This window comes from Dermochelys coriacea, chromosome 9 (genome assembly GCF_009764565.3).
Source record: "Dermochelys coriacea isolate rDerCor1 chromosome 9, rDerCor1.pri.v4, whole genome shotgun sequence".
NCBI classification, from domain to species: Eukaryota; Metazoa; Chordata; order Testudines; family Dermochelyidae; genus Dermochelys; species Dermochelys coriacea.
The window spans coordinates 101,409,476-101,431,313 of NC_050076.1; the positions used below are offsets into that span (position 1 = coordinate 101,409,476).

At 46.9% G+C, this 21,838-nt stretch overlaps 1 protein-coding gene across 3 annotated transcripts in view; it reads left to right on the top strand.

Moving 5' to 3' along the window:
- The first annotated feature begins 15,550 nt into the window (after nt 1-15,550).
- Nucleotides 15,551-21,838, top strand: part of MBNL3 (muscleblind like splicing regulator 3) — a 122,072-nt gene continuing 115,784 nt past the window's right edge. The window contains exon 1 of one of the 3 annotated variants that reach the window (XM_043491533.1): nt 15,551-15,768. The gene's annotated coding sequence lies outside the window, so the exon portion shown is untranslated. Of the gene's footprint in view, nt 15,769-20,161; nt 20,737-21,838 lie in introns of those variants that run through there. The other 2 variants (XM_038415227.2, XM_043491532.1) reach the window with 2 other exon arrangements.

The window sequence follows — 21,838 nt, forward strand, 5'->3', positions numbered from 1 at the left end:
TCCTCCAATCCGCTTATGTTTCTCATATGTGCTATTCCAGAGGGCTATATCAGGTAGCAAAGCACAAGGGCTTCCATTACGGCTCACATGGGAGGCCAGGTGCCAAGATTCTGTTGTCTCTTCTGAGTTCTGGTGGCTGTAATGCTTGTGAATTCAAGGTAGGTTATTAGCGCTAGCTGGAGGCAGACGCTGTGTGAACATGCTGGTTCATTCACTACATAGCTCTGGTGATTACACCTCAGTCCAGCCTTGTCACACACCTCGTATCCCCCTCGGAGCCTCCCCTGAGCTGAATTAGCAATTATATGCCATGCTTTTCAGATGTAAACAAATGTCCACCGGGGACTTCGGTCTGATCACCACCGTCCTCTCATTTATGGCCCAAATCAGATTTGAACTCTGGCTTCTGACTCTGAAAGTCTAGCGCATGGATCTAATGAATCATCTTACTTTGCTGGTACTTGCTTGTCTTGGGTGGGGTTCTTCAGACGTGTTAATACATTCAATAATTGCCAGAGAACTTCCAGCCACTACCCTACACTAGGGTGTGAGCATTTGTTCTCCAGATACCTGGGATAAGCTGTAAAAGACTTGAGGTGTGGTGAGATTCAATGGCTCATAAATTAGTTAAAAATTTTAAAGCAAAAAAACAATAACCTCTCCCAATCTCTTTAATAAGAAACAAAAGGCTGATACCTTGCACAGCAAAGGGAACAGCTGTCCCTGACAACATCTGTCCCTCACTGGTTTCCGTCCACCTGAAGCTAGAATTTTGCTCCACACACCCGGGTGATGGGCCGTTCGGCCAGGCGGGGGTTGGGAACGATCTCATTCTTTACAGCTGCTGCATTTCCGGGGAAAGATGTCCTTGTACTAGTGACGATGCAGCTCCACCTATATTGGGGGGGGGGTCTGTCTACACTGCACAGGAATCCTGGGGCTGTGGGACCCAGCCTTGTGGACTCAGTGTTTCCAAGCCCAGGCTTGAGCCTCCACACTGTAAACCTGGGTCTCATGTCCCTGCTCCGCTACACAGCCCTTTGGATCTGCACCTTGAGCTGCGGCCACACTGCAAAATGATAGGGCTTGCACCCGTGTTACTCGGCCTCGGCCCCAACCCCTCCCAGGTTCCTCAGACCTGGGTCATGAGGGCCTGCTGATCTGAGTCAGACTGACGTATGTGTGGACAGAAGCAGGGCTTGGGCTCAAACCTGACTCAGCGCCCGGACGTAGTGTGCTGTGTGGTACCCAGGGATAGTAGAACCGCAGGCTTTTTCATGTCTCTGTAGATGAGGCCTCTGCCCTGTCCACACTGGTGCTTCTAATTCCTCTCCCTCAGACAGCACAGAGATCTGATTTCCCCCCCCCCCCCACATACACACTCCCCTGTTTCCTGTGGTTGCAAAGTTTTGTACAGCTCCTTCTGACAGTTTATGCAAATGCCTTGCAAATATCCAGCCTGGCTCAATGAATAATTCGTGTACAGCCAGAAACTTCAGCTTCAGGTCAGCACACCCTCCCCCAAGCAGGGGTGGAGAAGGACATGGCGCTGCAGGGGGCTTGGTGGCGGATGGGTGTCTGGGGAGTAAGTGGGTGCTGGGTGGGGACTGGTTGGCTGCGGGGCAGGAGTTGGGGCAGCTGGGTTTCTCAGGGTGTCTGAATGATAGGTAGGAGTGTGTGGCAGCTGGAGCTGAGGGGGATGGAAACATCTGTGTTGGCGGCCAAGGGGGGGTGCTGCCCAAAGCCAGTACTGAGCCCTCCTCACGGTCCGAGTTGCCCCTTCCCCTGAGGTCCAGTGGGGGAACAGTCAGCGGCTGCTCGGTTATTGCCACCGCAGCTTCGGGTGGCCCGTGAGCTGCACATGCAGGCCAGCTGGGCGTCTGACAGCCCGGGGCTGCGGGGACGTGCGTGGGGCTGCTGGCTGCAGGGGGAGCGTCACACGGGGCAGATGCCTTCCCGAGAGCAGGAGTGTGGGAGACAGGACACGATTCCCTCCCCAAACGGGGGCAGAAGGTGAGGCAGGAGGCACCCCAGCAGAGATCTGATATCCTTGCCCCCTCCCTTGGGCCTGGACGGGGCTCCAGGGCTCCCCCTCCAGAAATTCGTCCTCCCCAACATGGGAAAGCAGCGTCTCCTGGGCTTGGCCTGGCCTGGCTGGATTCTACCAGTTTGCATTTGCTGGCCTGACTCCAACCCTGCAGGATGTGGAAAGGCCATTGCCCATCCCCTGGAGTGCCCATCTCTTTGGGGTCTCGGGGGAAATTACCCTCCCTTTGGCTGCATCATGAAGAGGTATGTGGACCAGCTGGCCATTCTGAAAAGATGCCCAAAGATAAGGGGAGCAGGGCACGTGAGGGGCATGAGTGGCAGCCGGGGGATCAGTGGGGCTTTCGGGTGAGCCAGGGGCAGCCGTGGGAACAATGGAATTAAGGGGGAGACCTCGGGGGTCATGGTGAATAGGATTAGGGTGGCAGAGTCCAGTTTACTGAGTGCTGTGGGGAGGAAGTTTGTTGGCCTGCATCCCAAGGACAGTAGAGAGGTGTCCATGTTACTGGAACCATTGCCCCAGCGGGGACTCACCAGCAACCTTGGGGCTAGTTTCAGCAGAAAAGCTAAACACTGAGTGGACTGTGGAGTCCGAGCCACCCCCTGAGGCATAGGGCTGGTCTCTCAAGGTCAGGCTTCACCCACTGGCAGGGCATTGTGGGAAACTAGATCGGCCACTGCCCAGGCTGAAGCTACTTTGTGGATATCAGTGCACGTGGCTGCCAGTCTTAACTGGTGCTAAGGAAATGTTCACTATTTGGGCTCAAAATTTCGTGGCCTCCTTTTGTGCACCCACAAACTGCAGGGGCAAATAACTGAGGACACATTTTTCCACCCTCAGTTATTGGCTGGTGCACATTAGGTCCCTTGAAAGTCTAGGTATCTGATTTCCAAATGCAGGTGTTCAGATGTCCCACTCTGCTTGCATATAACTGCACCTACATCATGAAGCCAACATCTGGAGAGCTTGTCCACTCTCTGTGTTTTCTTTGCATACATGGGGCATTGTTTAGGTTTCGTTTCCCTACAATGTTTTTACCTTAAATGTTGCATTCTTTTGTAGGTCCGTAGACAGGATTTACGCCACCCACCTTCAGATATTCCTCCTTTTTTTTGTGGCTGATCTCTGCACTGCAGAGATATTAATAAAAAATCGCAATGTCACTGTGCAGCCCACACGATCAGAGCTGTCAATGTCACCAAGGCACAGTATTGTGTCTTGCCCCCCTTTTTAGTATCCCTATGCTGCAGGAATTGTTTGACAGAACAAGCGAGCTGAGAAGCCAGTTCCAGAGCTTCCCAAAGGAAAATGCAAGGAGTGAATTTTGGGGCACAGTGTTACTTGTGACTATTAAAATGTGATGTTTGCTGACTTTCATCTGCCAAAAATGGATGATTTTTTATACTTTCTAAGTTCTTGTTCAATGGAAGTTGTGAAAATTTTTCTGATTGATAAATAATTTATTTTAAATATGTTTATGTTTATGGATTAAAGCTGTTCACAGAAGCTAGTGCTCATATCTTTGGGTACAATATTGAATATCCAGTGGTGACCATTAAAAAAGCACCATTTACCATGCTGCAGGGTTTGACTCCACTGAGTTACTTGCAGTATTTCTGGTCGTTAGTATGGTCAATAATGCGAATGCCAGAGTGCAGTCAAAGACCCGTCACGGTTAATGCTGGGTTTCTTGTATTTGAAGATGACTGCTGGACAGTGTGGATAGAAACTAGGAGCCATGCCTTACCACTTGGCTGTGGTTTAGGCCAGAGAAGTGCCACTAAAGCAGTTCTGAAGAAAACAATCCCAGGTGAGAGGTGTCTGATCAGGCAGAATGGAACAGAGGAACATTTTATGTACGAGAAGGATGGGGGGGAGATGCACTGGATAGTTTTTGGAATAGGGTGTCAGGGTGGAGCTTTTGGAGGATTCTCTTCCTCCATATGGAATTTTTTTTTTTTTAGAGCTTTCGATGTGGACTGATGGGTATTGTAGTCAACTCCCTACTAAGCAGCTCCAGTAGTGGGCTGGCCAGATGATTACAGGAGGATGGGACTGGATCTAACCTAGGAAGTTGCTGGCAGGGTGGGAAATGGGGGAGGAGCTGAGGTGTCACTCAAAAAATATGTTTTGTTTAAAAACTAAACTCTCAGCCCAGGCCTTGCACTCCATTTGGTCTGGGCAATACTGCAAGCAGCCCTCATCACTGCATTTTCGTTTATTTTATATATATATAAATATATATATTTAGCATAGTGTTTGTCCGTGGGGAATTAACCACACAACCTTTTAATAGCAAGAATAGGCGTTAGCACCTAAGTCCCTTAGCACCTGAGTGTGATAGGTGCTACCAAAGGAATTGTTTGGTGGGCAAGGGGAATGTATGTATGTTCCTAATGTCATTGTGTGTCCCGCATGTTAAAGTGACTATTAGCAGTACCCAGCAGAGGAGCTAGCAGCTCTGGCTGTACCATGTGTGTGAAGATGTGGCTGCCCACAGAGAGGATAAAAGCCTTACTGCTGCTGTCAGCTCAACTGGTAGAGGCCTGTGTTTTTTGGGCTTTGGTTCTGTCCATACTGCCCCTGGTGGGAGGGTTAGCAGATCCGTGCAGATGTAGCATGTAGGTTTATTATGTAATAACATCATATTCTTCTATATAGTATTATGTATTACATCATAACGTGGCATGTTGCCGCTGCAGCACTAGCAGTTGTCTTGCAGAAGAGGAGATAGAAGCAGGGCAAGAGGAAGAGGCCTGTGGTTTTGGACCCAGACTTCGTGAGTGCTAGTCCTGATGCTCCATTGGGGTGATACAGTTGGTGACCATTGCCTGCTTTCCACCCTACAGGGATTCATTGCCCCAGTTTGAGGGGATAGGCTTGATTGCTTTCAGAAAATGGGACTTGAATACGACTGCGGGAGCCGTGGGGTGAGTAAGTTTGTTGTCTGTCAGTCTGTTTCTTGTTATGCACTTCTTTGCTTGCCATGTGCCCGCTGGATTGAACTTCCTAGTGTGGTGTGTTTGGGGGCTGTGCGCCGAGCCTAGCAGCCGGCTAGGCATGGCTGAGAGCTTCCTAACGAGGCTCTAGCCTGCCAACCTTTGATCCCTGACAAGGACAGGGTTGCTCAGGGAGAACAGGGGGTTAAAAAGCCCACATCTAATGACCAGAGAAGCTAGCGAACAGGAGCAGCAAATGGGTGTTTTGTGAGACAGTCTAGAGAGAGAGAGAGTGGGAGCCAGGCACGTCTAACAAACATCCTCTAAACTTAGCCAAAAACTGCCCCCCCCAAACACACACACCCCTCCCCTGCCCACACCAGAATAAAACAAAATGCAGCAGAGCACAGGGTGTTGGAGCAATTTGTACAGTGGGGGTGCTGAGAGCCATTAAACAAATCTGTAAACCCTGGTTATGATGGAAACCACTTCAAGCCAGAGGTGCGGCAGCCCCCCTAGTTCCAGCACCGGAGTGGGGGCTGTCCAGTTTATTGCACTGAATGCAGCCTGTACAATTCCCTGCCTTGTGGGTAGGTGGGGTCTGTGTGCATTCAGTGCAAGTAACTCCTAGCCCTCAGAGACCGAATACGGGCTCTTGACGCCAGAGAGGCTGAGCTGGAGATGCTACGGGAGACACAGAGGTACATAGACGAAACTTTCTGGGACACAGCAGAATGGTCCCACCCCCAGTCTGACAGCCTCTGTGCTGTTGGAAGATGAAATTCTCGGGGAAGGAGAACATCCAACTGGAGTGGAGGGAAACAATCCCAAAATTGGAACCCTCCTTCCAGATGATGCCATGGTATCCTCTTACACTAAGAATACCTTTCTGGGGGAGGGGACTCCCGTAATTAGGAAGAGCCAGGTAATAGCAATCGGGGATTCAATTACTAGAAATACAGATAGCTGGGTTTGTGATGACTGGGAAAATGGCCTGGTGCCTTGCCTGCCAGGTGCAAAGGTTGGGGATCTCCTGAGAGATCTAGACAGACTTATGTGCAGTGCTGGGGAGGGGCTGGTGGCTGTGGTACATGTAGGCACCAGTGACACAGAAAAAGGCAGGAGAGAGGTCCTGGAGGCCAAATTTAGGCTGCTAGGTAAGAGATTAAAGTCCAGGACCTCCATGGTAGCATTTTCTGAAATGCTTCCAGTTCCATGCATGGGGCCAGTTAGACAGGCAGAACTGCAGGGTCTCAATCCATGGATGAGACAGTGTTGTTCAGAAGAGGAATTTAAGTTTATTAGGAACTGTGGAAACTTTGGTTTACGTGGAGCTCATCCTTCCTATGCTGACTTCTCCTTTCCCCAAAGTAGAAACAAACTGCTGTCATGTAAAATTCAAAAAATCATAAAGGAGATTTTAAATCAACAGCTGGGGGAAAGCTAGTGGGTATGGGAGAGCATCCAGTTCCAACAGAGACATCCTTTAGTGGAGGATTTATTAAAGGGGATACTCTATATCCTAGTAAAGAGGAGAGGATAGAAGTTTGTAAAGTACAGGTAGGAACTGAAGAGAAACAGTCAAATGAAAAAGAGCCCCATTCAATTACATCACATGGAGGCAGACAACTAAATATTGAAAAATGTTGTAAGTGCTTCTATACAAATGAAAGAAATCCAAATACTAAGATGGGTGAACTTGAGGGCCTGATATTAAATGAGGATACTGATATAATAGGCATCCCGGAAACTGAGGATCTGGCCGTTGATGGCTTTTCGCTAATAATGCAAGGCAAGTCAATGACCTGCTAAAACGAGCTGATGTTCTGCGTAACTCTTGCTCCGTGTTTTTTAATAAACTGATGCTGCAAATCTGCTGCAAGTGATGCTGGGAACGGCTCCTATGCTGCGGAAGAACTCAGCAACCTGCAGATGTGAAGCAGCTATAAAACTAGCCATGGAAAGCTGCCTCCCTGTCAGCCTGCCAAGGTCCAAATATAGGACGTGGTGTGAGTCAAAATGAGAGAGGCCAGGAAAATAATGGGTTGTAGAGGGAGGATAATCATAGTTTGCTGCTGTGAAGCTCCTTTTATCTGCAGTTCACAGAGGGCTTCACAAACATTAATTAACTTCAGCCTCCCAACGCCCCTAGCCCTAGATAGGAGTTGTGGGTTATTGCCCCCATAAGGTGGGTACCCAGCCAGTGACCCTGAAGGGATCGGCAAGAGAGGGCAGCATGGGTTCCATTTGGTTTCACCTTGTCTGGGGTGGTTTTGTGGATCCGATGTACTTTTAGGGCTGCAGGTGAGAGCTCAGGGTATGTTCAGGAGCTGCACAGTCTGGTTCTAGAGCAGGTCAGGGGAGATTGGACACAGTTTTGAGTAGCACCAACTTTTGGCCCGATTCATCATTTCCCTGTGACTATTTTAGTCATATAAGTGACAGCACTCTCTTCTCACATCCACGCTGTGGACCTCCAACCAATGCTGAATGCAAGGGCATCTGAAGCTTGAGCTGGGGCTGTAACAGACTCATCTCCTGCACAGGCCAGGCATAGAGGGGGGCCTGTAATAGTGAGCTGGTTCCATTCACACCAGTGCCAGGGGGGTATAACATGTGACTCTGGGTTAGAAATGTTCCCAATTTAGCATTTTCAATCTGACTTTAGTGAAACACAAGTCATTGGGCTCAAAGCAGGGAAGTAGCTGGGTGAAATATAATGGCCTGCGATGTACGGGAGGTCAGAGTAGATGATCCCTTCTGGCCTTAAACTCTGTGAATCTAGGAAAATTTGGGAAACTGCTACCAGTTCTATTCTGCACACGTGTAACTGACGAGATAAGGTGCAGGACAGCAGTGAACCCCTGTGCATGTGGCTCAGTGCTAGGGCGGGATTGTGTGACCATCACTGTACCACACTGACTTCAAAGGGAGCTTTGGGTGTGCAAAGAACATGGGATTGGAGTCCCTAGTATTGAATCCTGCTTAACAACCAGGTAAATTAAGGCACAGAGGGGTTGCAGTTTGCCTGAGGTCACGCACAGTGTCAGGGACAGGACTGAAACCCAAGGGCCCTAACGCCCCGTCCCTTGCTCCAACTCCTCCGTGATGCGGGATTCGTTTCTGTAGGTATAAATAACTTTGTTTATAACGTCAGTCTGATGAGCCGGCATTTCTGGTGTCAACACTTCACACTAATCAAAGCAGGCTAACACCAGATTTCTGGGAGGCAGTTACACATGTAGGTTTCAGATTTGGGGGATGTGTCTCATAAAGGGACACAATGAGATTAATGAAAGGAGGGATGCTGGGTGCTCCTTGCATCAAAGCGGTGCTCTCTTCAGCCTGAGAATGAGTTCCTCCCCTCTGAGATGACTCCAGGATCTGGAGCCTGGTGTTGTGCACCCCCCACCCCCCCACGGCTTGTGAGGTTCCTGTAGCCCTGCCAGGAACACTGCGATGTGTAATTCAAGTCTGACTGTAATTGCTTTGAATCTACTCCTATGTGCAGGCCCATTGGTACAGACACACTTTATTTTCCCGTCTCCCTTCTCCTTTTTGCCTCGGGGTAGAGCATCCGACATGCGCTACCTTGCATACTGAAACTGTCAGCCCACCGTTTGCTAATGTATAGACGCTGCATGGAAGGCTGGATACTCTGCTAGCAGGTCCTGGCTGATGCTGTCTTGGTACAGGAGGATTTTAAGTTTCCTGTCTGTGTGTCTGGCTATTCTGAACTGCACTACTATAGTAACTGTGCCATCATAATTCTTGCTTTACCTCCTGTGTGGGGCAAGGCAGTCAGGTGCTGCCCTATTGGGTATTAACATGTATTTATGTTACGACTCCCATGTATCTCTAGGCTTTCCTATGTCTCTCAGTCCCTTGCATACATTAATGGATTTACCCTCCTGGCTCTTACCTTTCCTGTGAGGTGGGTAAGAAGTATAATGCTCCCCATTCAGCGGATGGGGAAACTGAGGCAATGAGAGACTAGGGCTAACATTTCCAAAAGTGTCCAGTGATTTAAGCTGTCTCCATGTTTGTTTCCCATTTTGTCTCAGATTGGTTCCCCAAGTAAATGTCCTCCTAAGTGACTGGCCCTGGGTCATGCAGTGAGTCAGTGGCAGAATCCAGCTCTCTTGAGGCTCATTCATAAGAACAGCCATATTGGGTCAGACCAATGGTCCATCTAGCCCAATATCCTGTCTTCTGACAATTGCTGGTGCCAGAGGCTTCAGCGGGAATGAACATAACAGGGCAATTATCAAACAATCCATCTTCTGTCATCCAGGCCCAGTTTATCTAATTCTTTTTTAATCCACTTACACTTTTAGCCTTCACAACATCCCCTGGCAATGAGTTCCACAAGTTGACTGTGCATTCTATGAAGAAGTACTTCCTTCTGTTAATTTTGAACCTGCTGCGTATTAATTTCATTGGGTGACACCTGGTTCTTGTGTTATGTATGGGGTAAATAACATTCCTTATTCACTTTCTCCCCACTATTCATAATTTTATAGATTTCTATCATATCCCCCCTTAGTCATCTTTTTTCTAAAATGAATAATCCTACTATTTTTAATTTCTTCCATATGGAAGCTGTTTCATACCTCTAATAATTTTTTTAGCCCTTCTCTGTACTTTTTCCAATTCTAATGTATCTTTTTTGAGATGGGGTGATTAGAACTACATGCAATATTCAAGGTGTGGGCATCTCATGGATTTACATAAGGGCATTTTGATAGTTTCTGTCTTATTTTCTATCCTTTCCTAATGATTCCCAACATTCTATTAGCTTTTTTGACTGCCTTTGCACATTGAGCGGACGTTTTCAGAGAACTATCCACAATGATTCACGATCTCTCTCTTGAGTGGTAACAGCTAATTTAGACCCCATCATTTTGTATGTATAGCTGGAATTATGATTTCCAGTGTCCATTACTTTGCATTTATCAATATGGAATTTCACGTGGAACTCTTTACGGTCTCCTTTGGACTTAATGATCTTGAATAACTTTGTATCATCTACAAACTTTGTCACTTTATTGTTTACCTCTTTTTCCAGATCATTTAGGAATATGTTGAACAGCACTGGTCACAGGACCCATCCTTGGGGGAACTCGCCATTTACCTCTCTCCATTGTGAAAACTGACCATTTATTCCTACCTTTAGTTTCCTGTCTTTGAAGCAGTTACTGGTCCATGAAAGGACCTTCCCATTTATCCCATGACATCTTACTTTGCTTAACAGCCTTTGGTGCGGGACCTTGTCAAAGGCTTTCTGAAACTTCAAGTACACTATATTCACTGGTTCATTCTTGTCCAGGTTTGTTGATCCCCTCAAAGAATTCTAGTAGATTGGTGAAGCATGATTTCCCTTTATAAAAAGCATATTGACCCTTCCCCAACATATCATTTTTATCTGTGTGTCTGATAATTCTGTTCTTTACTATTTACCTGGTACTGAAGTTAGGCTTACTAGTCTGTAATTGCCAAGATCACCTCTAGAGCCTTTAAAAAAAAAAAAAAAAAAAGGCATTACAGTAGCTTTACATCAGTCACTTGGTACAGAGGCTAATTTAAGCAATACGTTACATACCACAATTGTTAGTTCTGCAATTTCATATTTGAGTTCCTTCAGAACTCCTGAGTGAATACTGTCTGGTTCTGGTGCATTATTACTGTTGAATTTATCAATTTGTTCCAAAGCCTCCTCTATTGACACCTCAGTCTGGGCCCGTTTGTCAGATTTGTCACCTAAAAAGAATGGCTGTGATGTGGGAATCTCCCTCACGTCCTCTGCAGCGAAGATCAATGCAAAGAATTCATTTAGCTTCTCTGCGACAGCCTTGTGTTCCTTGAGTGCTCCTTTAGCACCTCGATCATCCAGTGGCCCTGCTGATTGTTTGTCAGACTTCCTGCTTCTGATGTACTTAAGAACAATTTTGCTGTTAGTTTTTGTGTCTTTTGCTAGCTGCTCTTCAATTTTTTTCTTGGCCTGCCTAATTATGCTTTTACACTTGACTTGCCACAGTTTATGCTCTTTTCCATTTTCCTCATGAGGAATTGACTTCCAATTTTTAAAGGCTGTCTTTTTGTCACTAAGCACCTCTTTTACTCTGTTGTTTAGCCATGGTGACTTTTTTTGTCCTCTGGCTAATTTTTTTTTTAATTTTTACTTGGTACATTTAGTTGGAGCTTCTATTATGGTATTTGTAAAAAGTTTCCATGCAGCTTTCAGGCATTTCACTCTTGTGACAGTTAAATGGAAATTAAAAGGAACAATCTTCCTTATTTTTGGGTAGTTCCCCTTTTTGGAGTTAAAGTGTTACTGTAGTGGGTTTCTTTGGTGTTTCCTTCCCTACAAAAATGTTAAATTTACTCATGGTCACTATTTCTGAGGGTTCAATTATATCCACTTTTTGGACCAGACCGTGTGCACGACTTAGGATTAAATCAAGAATTGCCTCTGTCCTTGTGGGTTCCAGGACTAGCTGCTCCAAGAAGCAGTCATTAATGGTGTCTAGAACTTTTATCTCCATCCTGTCCTGAAGTGACATGTTGAAATCTTCCATTATTATTGAGTTTTCTGTTTTTGTAGCCTCTTTAATCTCATTGAGCATTTCATAGTCTCCATCACCATCCTGGTCAGGTGGTTGGTAGTATATTCCAACTGTTATACTCTTATTATTCAAGCAGGGAATTTCTACACATAGAGATTCTATGGGACTGTTTGATTGATTGAAGATTTTTATTATGTTTGACTCTATGCTTGCTTTCACATATAGTGCCACTTCCCCACCAGCGCAACCTGTTCTGTCCTTTCTATATATTTTGTACTCTGGTATTATCGTGTCCCTTTGATTATCATCATTCTCCCAAGTTTCTGTGATGCCTATTATATCAGTATCCTCATTTAATATCAGGGTTCTAGTTCACACATCTTAGTATTTAGATTTCTTTCATTTGTATAGAAGCACTTGTAACATTTTTCAGTATTTAGTTGTCTGCCTCCATGTGACGTAATTGAACGGGACTCTTTTTCATTTGACTGTTTCTCTTCAGTTCCTATGTGTACTTATCAACTTCTGTCCTCTCCTCTCTTTAGAGTATGGAGTATCCCCTTTAATAAACCCTGCCTTAAAATGTGTCTCTGTCAGAACTGTATGCTCCTCCGCACCTGTTAGCTTTCCCACAGCTGTTGGCTTTAAAAACTCTTCTATGACCTTTTGATTTTTTATGCCAGCGATCTGGCTCTGTTTTGATTTAGGTGGAGCTCATCCTTCCTGTACAGGCTCCTTTTTTCCCAAAAGTTCCCTACTTCCTAATATACCTCTCCTCTGGACATCATTGTCTCGTTCATGCATTGAGACCCTGCAGTTCTGCCTGTCTAAACTGGCCCTGTGTGTGGAACTGGAAGCATTTCAGAGAATGCTACCATGGAGATCCTGGACTTTAATCTCTAACCTAGCAGCCTAAATTTGGCCTCCAGGACCTCTCTCCTGCCTTTCCCTATGTCACTAGTACCTACATGAGCCACGACCATGGGTTCCTCCCCAGCACTGCATATAGTTTTGAGATGTCCACAGCCTTTGCACCCAGCAGGCAATTTGCCAAGCAGTTCTCCCAGTCACCATTAGCCCAATTGTCTATATTTCTAATAATCAAATCCCCCATTCCTGTTACCTGTCTCTTCCTAATAACAGGGGTCCCCTCCCTGAGAGGGGTATCCTCAGGCAAGTCCAGTGCCTTAATCACAAGGCCATCCTTCCTTCTTCAGGGCTAACACTTTGCCCTTGAAGTCAATGGGAATTTTCCATTACATTCTGTATTTCACACATTAATAAATGCTTAATGTGTAACAGTGGAATCATTACAGTTTTATTAGCCATACATAATGCTTTCACTCTTGATATGACTTTGCACAGATTAACAAGCTGATTCCAACAATGCAACAGTGTGGGGCAAATAGCGGGACAGTGGCTAAGTTCCCTTTCCCTTGGTCAGAGAGAGAGTCATTGTCAGAGCTGGGATTAGATATCAAGGGTTCACAGTTCATTGTTCAGACCATGCCTCTCTCTCTATCAGCAGGTTGGGCGAGTGGGGCAGCTCGCCCAGGGTGCAACCCATGGAGGTGAAATAATGGGGTGGAGAAATGCTGAAAAAACACAGCAGAGGGTGCAAATATGCTTGGTCATCCGGGGTGCTAAAATGCCTATTTACGGCTAGTTAGAATATTTTAAAATGAAAAACAGTGCTTTATTACAGTGGTATCCACTAGGGAAGGGCCAGTTTGTGTTTGTGACACCCCCCCATTTCCACTCTTTTAAACTTTTGGCTGTTTGCATTTGATAAAACAGCAAACAAGCTGTTAGTCTAAATGCAATGTTTTCTTCCATAGATGCCTAGATTCCAAGGGCAGCAGGGATCGTTGAGATCATCCATTCTGATGTTGTATTACACAGACTATAGAACTTCCCCACAATAATTCCTAGAGCAGATCTTTTCGAAAAACATCCAATCTTCCAAGTTTTAAACATGGTCAGTGATGGAGAATCCACCATGACCCTTGGTAAATTGTTCTGAGGGTTAGTCTCTAATTTTGCTTTTTTATAAAATGTTGTTTTAAAAAGCTCAGTCCACTCAGTGCTCCAGAGGTCAGGATTTGCTGGTCATCTCAGGGGTTGTCTGTTAACAAGACAAAGCTTATCAAAGGCTTAATTTGAAAACATGGGATTTAGGGCCTGATCTTCTGAGGATCTCAGTAAGAGTTGGGGCTTCCTAATATCTAACAAGATCAGGCCCTTTCTAGTGTTCTGGGACCACACTGGGGAATCCGAGATACCTGGACTAGGAAATTAGCTTCTCCTTTCCAGTGTGCGGCATCTGTATTATGGATTTAGGATTTCTTCTCTCATCTGTTGCATATTGTTGTTATCTAGAATGCAGGTTTGGGAACAAAACAGGAATTGAAACAAACAAGGCAGAGTTCGGACCATGGAAGGGCTGTATTTTATTACTTTGCAAGTATTAACATGGCACAACATGGAGGAGAAACACCCTGCTGAGGGGAAATGGAATGGCTGCTGTTGCGTCCTGGATGTGCAATGTGCACACGAGGTCTGTGTTATACACCAGGCCCATCAAAGGGTGACTGCCCCATTTGCACCACCGTTTACAGCCGAAATGAACTTTTTAAAGCTGCGGGGCTCTTCTTTAGGGAAAGCGGGCCCTGGACGAGCAGAGGGGCGTGGGGGTAACGTGAGGGAGCTAGCAGACGTTCTTGAGGCGTCTTAAAGAGACAACGGAGCCTTTAAAAACCCCAAAAGGAACAGGAGGACTTGTGGCACCTGAGAGACTAACACATTTATTAGAGCATCAGCTTTCGTGAGCTACCGCTCCCTTCTAACACGGCTGCTACTCTGAAACCTGTCGGAAGACAGGATACTGAGCTAGGTGGACGATTGATCTCCCCTAATATGGCCCTTCTTACGCTCTTATGAATGGTTTCCGAGTAGCAGCCGTGTTAGTCTGTATTCGCAAAAAGAACAGGAGGACTTGTGGCACCTGAGAGACTAAGACATTTATTAGAGCATCAGCTTTCGTGAGCTACCGCTCCCTTCTAACACGGCTGCTACTCTGAAATCTGTCGGAAGACAGGATACTGAGCTAGGTGGACGATTGATCTCCCCTAATATGGCCCTTCTTACGCTCTTATGAATGGTTTCCGAGTAGCAGCCGTGTTAGTCTGTATTCGCAAAAAGAACAGGAGGACTTGTGGCACCTGAGAGACTAAGACATTTATTAGAGCATCAGCTTTCGTGAGCTGCAGCTCGCTTCTAACACGGCTGCTACTGTGAAAGCTTTAAAACCCCCAACACCCCGCTCCTGCGATGTTCTGAGACGGGACCAAAGCCAGCCCCGGGCTCCTGCGGGCGCCAGCCTGTCCCGCTCCGAGGCCGCGCTGCGGGGCTCTCCCGGCGGCGGCTCGCTCCGCCCAGCCTGCGCTGTAAACACCCGGGCCCAGGGGCGCAGCTTTCGCGGCCTGAGCTCCCACGTCCAATTCCGGCCCGGCCGCCGGCGGGCGCGGTGTCAGAAGGCAGGACTGTTAAAGCCCCTCTTCCGCGGGCGGCGGGGGCCGCAACGGCGCGGGCCGGTGCGCCAGGCGCGCTCGGAGTCCCGCGGGCCCGGGCGCTGGGGGGGGGGAGGGGAACCGCACCCCCGGGGCTGGAAGTGGTTTCCCGTCATACCCGGGCTTCACGGCCTGGTTCCACGGCTCGGGGAGCCCCGCCCCCCCCTCCTCGCGTGCGGGGCCGGCGGGGGCGTTAATTGGTCCGTTGACTCGGGCGGGCCGCGCGCGTGCGGGGCCGGCGGGGGCGTTAATTGGTCCGTTGACTCGGGCGGCGCGAGCGCGGTTGCCATGGCAGCAGCCGGGCCGCGGCGAGGCGAGGCGGCGGCCGCCGGGACTCGCGGCGCTGACGAGGTAAAGGGGCGGGGCTGAGCGGCGTTGGGCTGCGACGTGACGCGACGCGACGCGACGCGCCCCACCCCAGAGCTGCTCGCACGGCGCGCGGGGCGCTCGCTGCGGCGGCCAGTCGGGGAAGCCCTGCCCGGCTGTAAGATGGCGGCACCCAGCCTGCGCCCCTGCTAGGAGCTCCGCCAGCCCCCGGCCCGGCTCCGCTTAGCGCCGCTTCGGCTTCTGCCCCGGCCCCCTGGCATGCTGCGGCCCCGCGCCGGCCCCTCCGCGCCCGGGTCTTGCCATCGGCGGGGACGCGCCAGGTAAGGCTGGAGCGGAGCCGCCGCGGCCGGGGTGCCCAGCCCGGCCGCCCCCCGGCTCCGCGGGGCGAGAGCGAGCGAGCGAGCGAGCGAGCGGCGGGCCCGGCTGTGCCCGGGCGGGGGAGCCGGGCAGGCTGCCGGGGAGGCGGGAGCCGAGCTGGCCGAGCTCCGAGCGGGCTGTGGCCTTTGGGGGGTGGTGGTGATTTTGCTGGTGGGGGAGAGCCCGCTGTCATGGCCCTGCTGTGTGAAATGTCATCGTGTGTGTGTGTGTGTGTGTGTGAAATGTCATCGTGTGTGTGTGTGTGTGTGTGTGTGTGTGTGTGAAATGTCATCGTGTGTGTGTGTGTGTGTGTGTGTGTGTGTGTGTGTGTGTGAAATGTCATCGTGTGTGTGTTTGTGTGTGTGTGTGTGTGTGTGAGAAAGTTGAGACTGGCATTGTTCGCGTCCCAGGCTCGTACCTTGCCTGATGCCCTGGCGGCTAGACAAGCCTGTAAACAATTGATCAAGTTTTGGTTGGGAAAACACTGCTACCATAGACAGGAGACCGTCCTAGCGCTTAATAGTCAGGGCCTCGCCTCTCTGTTTAGGAGGCATATTGGCAGCGGATGTTTATTAGCGGATTACACTTCCTCAGTTTAGCCTTCTTGTCCGTGGCTTCTGTCCAGCTAAAACGTTTTTGGAAAAAAATGCATGTGGGCCCTTTTGTTATCTTGTTAACCCTGAAATAATTCAGTAGCAGTATTTTGTTTTGCATTTTTGGATTTTTAACAAAAAAAAAAAAAACCCCTATGGTCTAAGCTGCTGAAAGTATTCCAGACGGTATCTTCCCCTGTAAAATCTGGAGGCCAGGGAAAATGGCATTCAGTGCCATATTTATGCACCCTTTTATTTCTGTAAAAACAGTGCAAACTGTTTGATGGCCTCCTATGTTACTACAGTAAACAGAGAGGGCTAGAGAGAGAGAGGTTTTTTTTTTTTGGACTCCAATTAAGACATGCGCATTTGTCCCTTGTGGCCACTGCACTGTAGTCTGCTTAGAAACAAAGAGCCCAAGCCCGGCTAAGTTGAAGTTGGCTCTGCAGTGTGTTGTTTGCATCGTTTGCTTCTAGGCAGAGTTAATTTAAGGAAATGTCTAGAGCACTTTGTTTTCTCCTGCAGGTAGAACCTCCCACGCTGGAAGGCCAGGGATACGCATTTCAGAAAGCATGCAGCCATGATAGAGATTGCAACTTCTCCCATTTTCACATTTTCGCCCTGCTGGTCTGACAGTTGTCAGTAGGTGTGCCTTCAGCCAGGGTTCCTCCTCTTTGCTGAATCACTGAGGATCTGTGACTTTATGGAGCATACGCTCAAGGAGAAAAATCCCCAAATAGATGTTAGAAGAAAATGTAAAAGACCTGTTAACATTAAATAGGCTCTGGATGTAGAGTTATTTTACAGGGATGGGAGCATTTCTCTTTGCAGCAACATTAGGTATGATGTAGTTTCATGTTTAAAATGAGCATCCTCTGGCGCTGAGGTAGTGAACCTGACTTGCTCCATGGGCCTGATCCTGGAACCCTTACTCATGGGAGTAATCCGTTCTCATATAAGTAACTCCACAAAATTCAATGCAGGATCAAGACCTGCATTTTCAAAGCTTTGAGTAAATGTGCAGCACCATATGCATGATGGGTAGTAGTAATAACACTGATGTGCGTTTTGTATTGACTAGCATTTGAATGGCCAAGAGTCATGACTCATGGATTTGCCTAAAATCGGTCAGTTAAATTGGTTTGATGACATGTTACAGGAAATTATTTTAACTACAAGAAAATATTTTCTGGTGTCTGATATTGAATTGTTCTTAGTCATTCTTTATGGCTTTCTCCTATCGACATAGAGAGGGTTGGACATGAATAGCATGTGATGGGATCAGAAACTTTGGGACAAGATTAAATTACAGCACTTGTTGGACATGTTGTGTGATCCTGTAATTAGAGTGAGGGAATAGTCTATGCTGTGTTAAAGCTGTCAAGTGTCAGACAGAGTTGGAGCAGCCTAAATCAAGTCTGGTTTTGCTGGGATTATTCAGTGGCAGAGGCGATGCAGTTAAGTTTCCATAAAGCAGCTTCCCTGAGGTTGAAGAGATGGGGTTTTCTGCCCTTTGAATACTCACTGTTGGTATCCTACCAATTTAAGGTAGTACACGTTTTCCCACTGTGGAGTTTGGATGGTTCTTTAAATGACACAGTGCAGTTCTGAGAGCTGCTGGTTTGGTTACAAATGAGGGCTCAAATCCTGCTCAAGCAAACTCTCAGGAAAGGGCTTTGGGCCTGATTCTGCAGTTGTCGCATAGGGACCCCCTTCTGCAATGTTTGCTCGTTTGAAGAGCATAAAAACTGAAGGATGCTGTCTCGAAACTTGTCTCCTTGTCCAATGGGATGGGAATTAGTTTGCCAAGAAAGAAACCTATGGACAGATGGAGCTTGCTTAGTAGTCTAAGCTTCAGGAATCCTGGAGTCGCAGGCATCCACACTCATAGGTGTTAGACCTTTAGCTGGCTTCCTGTCTGTTGGGTAAAAGTCCATGTGGTCTAGCATGTTGGCGTGTGTTTGCTGTATGATTACATTGCTCTGTTGTAGCTTCTCCCATTTTCACCCTGCTGGTCTGACAGTTGTCGGTAAACATTATTACACACATGCAATTCGAAAATGCTTTGCAAAGCTATTATGGCACAAGCCATTTTACAAGTGCTAATTTCCCGTGTGTGTTCTCTTGCTCTCGCTCTCTCTCTTTCTCTTTTAAAATGAAGCCATTTTAAATATGTGATGGTGCAATAGGTGATGAATAGCTTCAGAGCTACTTAAGCAACAGAGTATTTCTGCCTGTTTTAATTATTGTAGGGTGCACATCTATTAAATCCTGCTACTGACTTCAAAGCCCCTCTGAACATTTTAAGCAGGACCCTAAACAGATCTGAAAGTCAAGGAGGAGGATGCTAGGTATTTATTTGTTCCTCCCCTCTGTGCTTCTTGGAGTATTAATACCAGTCAAGGGCAATGAATACAGAGCTACCAGGTGGGTCCCTGCGTCCATCCCACCTCTCTCCCTTCCTCTGAGCACTGCTTTAGAAAGCAGTGAGGTGGGGTTACTATCACAAAATGGCATTGTGAGGTTCCAGTTTCATTATTTCTCTGATCAGTTTTTCTTCATTTACAAGTCACAGGACGTTTTTATAGGCACCAGTCTGTCAAACTCATACGGGGATCTAAAAATCAAGCTGTTTTCTCCCGCTGCTTTTGTCATCAGTAATGATTCCGATGTCAGAATTTGGCTCACAACATGGCTCATGATGCCCAAGGCAGAATAAGAATCCACTTCACTTTCTTCTAGCTCTAGCAGTAGTAAAAATTACCTTTAGCAGTGGGGCAAACACTTGTGTGACACTCACACACGGAGCAGATGCAGTCTTCACAAGATCACTTTTCTGACCATAAGCGCACTCGTAGTTGCATGTGGAAACCGAATGGAGTGTTAGGAATCCTGCACTAGCCACTGAAATGGCAGTTGTGTGCTTGGAGGCAGGATTTGTATACATTTGCATTTACAAAGGTATAGGTATGAACAGAGGCGCTCTGAAAACCAAGTCCAGACAGAACAGAGGAGAGCTGCTGCATCACACCGGTCTAGCGTGCCATCTCCCCAGATCCAACCCTCCAGCCCCCTTAATCACAAAATGTGTTTTAGCAAAACATTAGAAAATTTGAAAACATGCTCTAAACATTTGCCTGAACAAGAAAATAAGCCTAGAAGGGGACGAGTATCCTGTTTGTTGGAGAATGTGTTTGTCTTTAGTCATGTAGAAGCTCAAGAGTACAAATCTCTTTTGATTTGCCCATGTGCTTTCCATAAGTAAAATTTCAGTGAGAAAATTCTGTAATGCTTTGGTAATTATTCTCTCTTACCTGGCAGGTAAACAAATACCTCATGCGTATTTTCTCTCTCTTTTTAATAAACGTGCTGTAGACCACCAGCCAAGGCACACACTGGTCTCTTAGCCCTCTTGCCAACATAGTCCCTGAATCAGGGTCTAGCTTAAGCACACACTCAGGGTCCCTTGCTTCAGTGGGATTTGAGCACGTGCTCCAGATGCTTTCCTGAATTAGTATCTAATTTGCATCAGATACAATGCGGCAGTGTAGCAGTTTTTTGTTTAAAAGGTACATGCGCTTCCATTTTTCTGGGTAAACTCCCATAAAGGGCTGTGGTTTTACACTCAGAAGAGATGTTATATTCCCAGATTAGAACTAGTATCTGCAAATATTTTCTTGCCCCAGCTTGATGTGAAGGACATATCACAGGACTGATTCTTCCTCTCACCTTGAGTAGTACCCTGTGATTAGCGCCAGTGATTTAAATTGGACGTCTCCCCGAGTAAGGTTTCACTCAGCTTGGATAAGGTTAGCAGAATCTGACTGTGTGCTTTTCAAAGAGCACATATAGCGATATGCAACGGAAAAACTGTAGTCTTCAGGGGATGGTATTTTATGTCTAAGGGCTTCTGAACGCATAAAATCAGGGAGAATGCGCCTGTGTAATCCGATCTGTTCTTGAAAGCCTTGCGGAGGGCTGCATGCTGCAGACATAAGCTGTGTCAATAAGAACTCTATTCACTCTCTGAAAACAGCCTCGTGATCCAGGTTTGATTGGCAGCCTTCCTAAGGGAGGGCCTTTTTGAGCAAGAGCTTGGATTTTGGCGGCACTTCTGACTGACTCGACTGCCTTTTCTACCTCCCATTTATTGTTCTTTCTTGTTCTTTCCTCGGCGCGATAAACTTGGATTTCAGATCTGGAGGCTTCTTAGGGGAGCAGTGGGAATTTCATGCGAGGATAACATGAGTGCAAAGAAGGTTTCCTTTCTCACAATGCAGCTCCTCAGCCAAAGCAGCTTGTAGGAAAGAGAAGGTGACAGATTTAGAAGAATATGAGGTAGGAGTTGAAATTGCCATGTGTGAGAGAGAACATTCATGTGTGCTACTCAGGGTGCTTTAATTACTGTATAAAGCACATGCCCTTATGAAAGTCAGATATTTTATTGTGCAGAATATATACTCATATGCCCTTATGCACATTCTGGATGGCTTTATACGAGCTAGTGAGACACCCAGGAGAGGATTCGGAGTGTAAGGTGAGATTCTGGTCTCGCCATAAATTTGGTACAACTCTGTGGGCATTACAAAACTAGAATCTGGCTCATTAATTTATTTTTTAAACTTCAGAAAACCTGGTTCTGTGTTGTTAAACATTTTACTACCTGGTGTTTAACCTTTTAAAATTTTGTAGGGTTTATCTGCTTGAGCTAATAAAATAGTAGTGTAAGCCTGCACAAAAGTAGGATTTTAATTACAATGTTGAATTAAAAGGCTTTAGTTTGGTGTGTGCGGTCTGCATAAATTGCAGATTTTGATGCAATGTATGCCCCAGCTCGAACATTAGGGGGAGGGATAGCTCAGTGGTTTGAGCATTGGCTTGCTAAACCCAGGGTTGTGAGTTCAATCCTTGAGGGGGCCATTTAGGGATCTGGGGCAAAAATTAGGGATTGGTCCTGCTTTGAGCAGGGGGTTGGACTAGATGATCTCCTGAGGTCCCTTCCAACCCTGATATTCTATGATTCTATGTGTTCTAGTGAGCCTATGAAGCCATCATATTTGGCATTCAGTAAGGGTCTTTTGCAAAAGGGACACTCACAATGCTGCCAACACTCCTGACTTTTGTTGCAGGTCTTGTGATCTGTTTGTTTTTCTGAAAGCCCCAGGTCCTGGAGTCAAACAATTGAGTGAGAAACTCAGCTTTTGTTTAAAAAAGAAAAAGAGAAAAAGTTTCTAGCCCTGTGGTTGCAGAGAAAAGCTTGAAAATGTGACCAGTGTAACTTAAAGCTCAAAACCAAATGGCAAAGAAAAGGACCCAAAGTTATTTAAAAAAACCTCATGATTTTTAAGCCAACTTCATGACTAGTTGAGGCCTAACTCATGATTTTAAATGCTTGGGGTTGGCAGGGCTCAAATATGCCCATATTGAGTCAATGGGCTGG